Source organism: Lolium perenne, chromosome 7, assembly GCF_019359855.2.
Source record: "Lolium perenne isolate Kyuss_39 chromosome 7, Kyuss_2.0, whole genome shotgun sequence".
Taxonomy (NCBI): Eukaryota; Viridiplantae; Streptophyta; class Magnoliopsida; order Poales; family Poaceae; genus Lolium; species Lolium perenne.
Window position 1 is genome coordinate 200965813 of NC_067250.2, and position 7312 is coordinate 200973124.

Genomic DNA, 7312 nt, shown 5'->3' on the forward strand with positions numbered 1-7312 from the left:
ATAGGCCTTGAGAGTTGAGTCCCTGATCGATTTAGACGCGAGCGTAATCTCCCAGCAAAACACCACGGTGCCATATCGGCCGTCTCTGGCGATGTTTGTCCAGGCCGCGACCGCGCCCGATCCCGCCCTCTCCAATCAAACTAAAGTTCCTTCCAAGCCGTTCGAGCCCGTGAAGGAAACTGATCGGTATGGGTAAAAAAGAAAAAAAAAACACTTATGATGTCCATCGATTTGGAAAAGAAGGAAACCGATCGATCTGGAAGGGAACCATCGACGCTACAAAAGGAAGAATTCCGTAGGAGAACCAAAAGAAAAACATAGGGATTGAGGATCGGAGATCGATACATATCCATGGGCCGCCGTCTTTCCCATATACCAACTACGCGCCATAATACATCCGTCGTCCTAGCTACTACGTCTTCACCAGGCGGCAACTCCTGCTGCGCCATGGCGGAGACGGCAAGTTGGCAACGCCCACTCCGTTGTCCTCACGGCGAATCACCATGGAGAGTGGTAATTGGATGTGTTCTGCGTGACTGCGTTTGGCCATCGCCGTCGTTGATGTGGTGGACAGGAGCTCGCCAAAGATGCTATCGGGGTTCGATGTCGACGTGGTGATCTAGCAACGTCCATGATACCTTCCCCGTCCTACTCACCTCGGTCTTCTCTACACGAGGAGAGGACAAGGCGGCCTCTCCTGGTGCAACGTGGCGGAGACAGGAAAGGGTACTCCGTCCTCCTCACGGGGAGACACCACGACGAGCGGGAGCGGGACGTGCTCGGCCTCTTGCCGCCGTCGTCGCTGGCATGCAGCCACGTAAGGGACATGAAGGATGGGAGCGGCGCTTGCCAAAGATGTTGTCCGGTTCGTCATCAACGTTGTGTGTGTTTTCCAAGCCTAATTTAGATGCGGGTATATTGTTCCATGATGCAGAAAAGAGCAGCGGTCCAGGCGGCTATGGTGCTGGGTGGAGACCTGATGTCGTACACCCACGGGCCACGGCAGGCTGGGGTCTAATTTGGTGGCCGCTACTTGAGTAAGGACTAAGCAGATGCAACAGGTGAAATTAAACATCCACGAGTGAAAGTTGCTAGCCATACGGTGGTGTAGGATATCCCGCTGTGCGCCTGTGCCGCAGGTTGCTTGATTTGTGTTTATCAGAAAACAAGTTGGACCACTGAAAGTTGAATTCTTCAGATCGGGCTATCGGCCAAGAGCTCACAATCACAAGCTTGGACAATTGAGCCATGAATCTGTGAAACACGCTCACCTATCTGCAATTATGTAAGTTCCAGGTGCATCGACCGAAAGATCAAGTAAAGGTAATGAACCAGCGTGAGGCTATCTATGTATGTTTGAGATGAACTTTTCAATGTGAACACAAAGCAAATTTTTCTCTTAGTTACCTTCTGGAAATTAGTGTTGAAATTTGTTTTCTCCATGTTTGCTTCTCATGAGTATACAAGAATCAATGTGTACTTTGTAAACTTTGGCAAGGAATGCTACATAGATTTGGTATCTCCCGATGCAACGCACGGGTCTGTTTCCTAGTAACCAATAATTAACAAACTTACTCATGGCTCACGAGATGGGCTGAAACTTCTCATAACCCAAAACAAAGTCAGACAATCATTTATTTGTCTACATATAACATGGTTAAACATTTCTTGTGACATTTCCATTATGCCCACCAAACATCATGTAGTTCTCTGCATATGTTCTATCCATCCTTCTTCAAGGCCTTTCAGTCCTCAAATAAAGCATTCTCCGCGTCACAGATTAAGCCTAGAAATACAAAGCTATTAGATTAGAGAAAAAAAATGCATCAACTTCACTGCGATATAGGCACCATTTTTTGATAAATTAATTATCTGGCATTAATTGCAAAGAGAAAACTAAGTATTTTTTTAGTTTAGTGGAAAAAAAACACATCGAAATATACCATGAAATTTGATCAAAATCTCGTAAAACATGAGGGTTGCAATTTTACCAGAGGTTCATCAAACAGCTTATTGGGAAAGAGTAAAACAAAAACATTTTAGTTCACAATAATAAACAACTGATCTGATTGAATGTTCCTACTTAATCACTACAATATTCTAGAACAAGCCAATTCTTTTAGTTCTAAGACTTGATAATTAAAAAGGAGAAATGAAACCAGAATGCTCCCAATGTACCACAACACCAGTGAAATTTTCTCCAAAATAATCGTTGTGAAAGAGACCATAAGTTTGCAATCTCAAAATAGTTCAAAAGTACAAATAAAAAGCTAGTCACTCCAGTGGTCTGGTAGATCATCCACGTTTATCAAAAAGTGCCATCTTTTCCAGTTTCTAAATGGTCTAGAATTAACAAAAATATGCCCCGACTTGATCAATCCAAAAGAACTCACGTAATATTTGTTGTCAGCAAAGTTGTAAATGTGTATATATAGAGAAACAAACACTCACAGTTCAAAAAATTCAGTAGTAAGAAGACACGAAATACAAGAGTGCTCTGAAATGCATTCTGATGCATATTCACATCCAAAAACCGAACTATTCACTGGAAATTAAACCACTACCAACCACCTATATTATAGCAAAAGTTTGATGGTCAAACACCTTAGGAAGATCAGAGTAAATTTCATACCGTCAATATTAAATTATAAGGGAAGTCAACGATGGTTCTTTGATGCTTTGAGCAATCTTGTTCTCTTTGTATTCAGATGCTAACAAAATCAAGGTTTTAATCCATAGAATATACTTGTCTAATTAAGAACAGTATCTCCCTCGATCATTCAGGTTGTTGCATGGCTGGAACAGGAACAATTACGTCAGGGAAATCCATATAGATGGAGAAATTCAGACACAAGCACCATATTCAGATATTCGGTTCACCCATTGTTCCAGTACATATACATATTTCACTTCTTTCTGACTGCAAGTCAAGATATTCCGTCTGATAAATATCTCATAGTACATCCATCAAAAGCCGTGTGTGGCTTCTTATCTGCAAATATACTGCATTAATAATTAATAAATTATATAAAAGAACAACACTCTTTGAAATGAATTCAAAGCCTGCAGCTAGCTAGTACATTAGACATAGGATCGATGTACTCCACAAATTTCCTGGGAACGTGAAGAACTTGGTGTAAGCATACATTCAAAGACAATAATACTGCAGACCTATGATATCTCACCGGTTCCGTCAGACGGCAATACACACGATCGAGGGATCGATCGTCCATGGCCACCGCGGCGACATGAACGACTAAGGAAGTGTTGTAGATGGGAGATCGCTGCTGGCCCGCCTGACTTGTGGGCAGCGGCGGGCGGGGAGGCGTGGTGCGTGGTCTACTGCGGATGTGAGCGCATATCGGCACATCGTTGAGGGTGCTTTTTGGCAGACGCGATAAGGCTGGCCGGGAGGTGCCGGAAGAGAAGGAGGGCGGGCGCTGGGCGGGGTGGAGACTTACGGGATTCATTGAGACTTAGGCAATCAGCCAAACGATTTAATGGTAGTTCCCTGATTTGTGGATCGTGCAGGACGTGGGCAGCGGGATGTGTTCCTCTTGCGGTGGAGAATGGTCAGTCAATGCAAATTACTAAGTGCACCCCAGGCAACGATTAGATCAATGGCAGCTGTTAGATTGAGGTTAGTGGGTATAATTGTGTGGTGTTAATCTTTTCGTGTGTATCGGGTGGTGTGGCTTTAGAAAAATTCATGTTTGCTCTTTCATTAGTAGTGGAGAAAAATGTGTGCACCCGCTGGGCGGGATATGCTCCACAACGCGTCGCTCCCCGGCAAGAGGAAAGCCCGCGCGCTGTGCGCAGACAGGTACCAGGACGCAAGCGACAGGATGCAGGGCGTCGCCGACGGGCTGAACGGCTGCCGATTCGCGGGCCTGGGCCAGCGGTACAAGGATGGGATCGCGCATCTGGAGAGCTGCAGAGACATGCTTCTCAAGGCCATGTCGTCACCGCTGTACGCCATGAATCTTCTCGTCCGGAACAAGACAATCCTTGCCTATTTCATTAGTAGATTACTTGCAAGTGTTGATCATGAGATCATCCCTAGTTGCATGCATATGCATGTGTAGCATATGTACGGTAGTATGATCATCTTTTCTTTGGCTCGCTGGAACTGTAGAAACCTCCGTGTTAAAGGTACTATTCTGACATCTCGTTTTCAGTGCGACTGTTAATGGAAGTCACGTCCATCTGGTTCGATCTTGTGTGTTTGGTTTCTCTCATGGATAGGGGTAAGGCCTAACTCAACTCAAAATACTGATTGGAGGATAAAATTTGCCCCATCTTATAAATTGTTCTACCATATTCATTTTTTGATGCGAGACTAAACCTAGTAACATCTACCACATCGAGAGATATCAATGACACATAGTCAGAGACACTTAGGGTGTGTTTGGTAGCCTGAAGCAACCCAGATTTTCTTATCTCAACCTAGCTCAACCAACTATTTGTTGTTTGGTAGCCTGAGTCGGCCCGTCTCAGCACTGCCGAGCTCATACGAAAAAGGTCTCTGAGCCAGGCCGGATTGAGAAGCTCAAATCGAGCTTCACAAGTCAGCCGGGCTGAGTTCATCCCGCAATACACTGTAGCGGCGCCCCGTCGGCCCCCGAAACCCCCACCCCCACCTCTTTTCTCCTTCATTTCCCCCCGTTCCTTCTCCCGTGACGCCAACCTCCTCCACTAGCATCTGCCGACCAAGAGCAATGAACACCGGGCAGCAGCTCGCGCCGGCGCCTTCCCGCCCCACGGCCTCCCTCCCGTCGGCGCCATCACCCTCCGTACCGCCGGCGCCCTCCCGCCGCACGCCGGCAGAGTCAGCAGCTCCCAGGCCGGCCCCCTCCCGCTCCACGCCATGGCAAGCAGAGAAGCTCCCAGGCCGGCCCTCTCCCGCCCCAAGCACCAAGCTCCGCCGCCGCGGGTGATACGGGCCGGCGCCCTCCCGCCCCACAGTCTCCCTCCCGCCGTCGCCCTCCCGACCCACGCCGGCAGAGACAGTAGCTCCCAGGCCGGGGCCCTCCCGCTCCATGCCATGGCAAGCAAAGAAGCTCCCAGGCCGGCCCTGTCCCGCCCCGAGCACCAAGCTCCGCCGCCAGGGGTGAGACAAGCCGGCGCCCTCCCGCCCCCGCCGTGGCCAGTTGAAGCCTGGTCGGGATCGGAATCAAGGACGTGTTCATCTCAATTGGGATTGAGGACCCGATTGCTTTTTAAAATTATGTTCAAGGGCTTTTGCGTAAACTCTGGACCTCATGGTAATTTCATATTTGTAGACATAAGGCTCAGCTCAGCCGTGCTCAACAAATCCACCAAACAACATCTTAACTCACCCGAGCTCAACGAACCCAGGCTACCAAACAACTGCCAAAATCTCAACACAACCTAGCTAGAATCAACATGTATGAGGTGAGATATATATTCTCATCAGACCCGAGCTACCAAACACACCCTTAATGTACGTCTCTTCTTTCACATTATTTCTTCAAGCATCGATACAATATATACTATAGTTTACAATGTTGTATATGTGTGTAAATACACGGCCTAAAGTACATAAATATAGCTATTATTAGGCCAAGGGCTAGACACCAAAGGAATTCCAACTCTTAGGACACGCACATTATACATTTTCCCACGTGAAGCCCATAAAGCAGGAAGGAGTTGCCGGTGGAGATGCTCTTCCACCATGACTTCTCTTCGTGAATTCAAGGGACCTCCATCCTCGATCTTGCCCTCCCTCTGTGGGAACTTGGGTAGAGAGTACACACGTGATGGACGTCGCAAATATCAATCCCTACTCCCTAGCCCTCAGTTTGCTGACCAGCAGGACCACATGAAGTATATTTGGGAGATCATGAAAATGTGTGGTTGTGATATGCAATCTTAATTGCTCTCGTGAGTGCATTACATTTCATGCATTTAATGTCAAAAGATTTGCTGCCCAAATCTTTTTGTAATGATAAATATTTATTTTTTGCAGATATGCTGCATTAATAGTTTTAATTAGGCTATTAGAAGGAAAATTCTATAAAGAGACGTTGTGTTTTTTGACGACCAGCCAACCATTTCGGCATTTCCCTTTCATCACACAAAGTTGAAAACGGCATACAAACAGACTGAACCAACATGAAGAACGCGCCCAGAATCGTCCGTGCCATCGCAATGTATGTAGCGGCGGCCACCATGCTCTCCACCGGCGCCGACGCCGCGTGCGCCCGTGAGCCATCAATGTCCATCGCTGTCGCCTGCAACAAGACGACCTCTTGGCAGGGCGACCTGAGCAAGGCCGCGTTCCAGCTCTGCATGAAGACGCTCCAGGGGGCGCCGGAGAGAAGCACCACCACCGGCTACAGCATCGTGGCCGCGAAAGCCGCCATGGAGTCCTCCGTGGCCACCCAGCGCACCGCCAACAAGCTGTCGCAGGACATGAAACTCCCTGAGATCCTGCGGACGACGTATAGCAGCTGCGTGGACATGTACGACTTTGCGCGCTCGGGCATCACCGCCATGGCCGACGCGCTGAAGTCGTGCTCGCCACGGGGCCTGGAGCGAGGCTTGGAGGGCGCCAACGCGGCGCTCAATGACTGCCTACAAAAGCTGCGGCTCGTCGAGGAAGGCGCCGAGAGATTGCCGTTGCACAGCGTGGTCTTGGAGGACCGCGATAGGATCATGCTCGCTGGCCTCATGGGAATGCTGAAACCTGAGTAACATATCTGATCAAATATGTTTGACTAAGGACATAGTAAAATTTGGCTCACCCCAATGTACTATTCATAGTTGGTTCAAATGTCTTCTTGTTGATGTCGGTAACAGATGGAAGATTTTATTCGAATATGTCACATTCTTGGTTACGTCACTACGGGAAAATCAGGCGCTGCCGTGCAGCCAAACTTTGCCGTGAGCTGCCGCACGGCAAAGATTTCTTTGCCGTGCGTAGCAAGAAGAGCGCACGGCAACGAAAAAATGCACGGCAAAGTATGAGCGCAGCGCACGGCAAAGAAACGTATCACGGCAAAGAAAGATATGGCGCACGGCAAAGAAATTTCTCACGGCAAAGAATGGGAGCAGCGCACGGCAAAGATTTTCGGACGGCAAAGACCCTGCAAGCCGCACGGCAAAGAAAGAGCGCACGGCAAAGGCCTGGGCACTGCCGTGCAGCCAAACTTTGCCGTGCAGACAGACAAGTTGCACGGCAAAAGGTCCTTTGCCGTGCGCTTCTCCCTTTGCCGTGCGCCAATCTACATTTTTTTTGTTTTTCTAACTATTTTATTTCATCTACTACTTATATTTATTTTGTTAATTA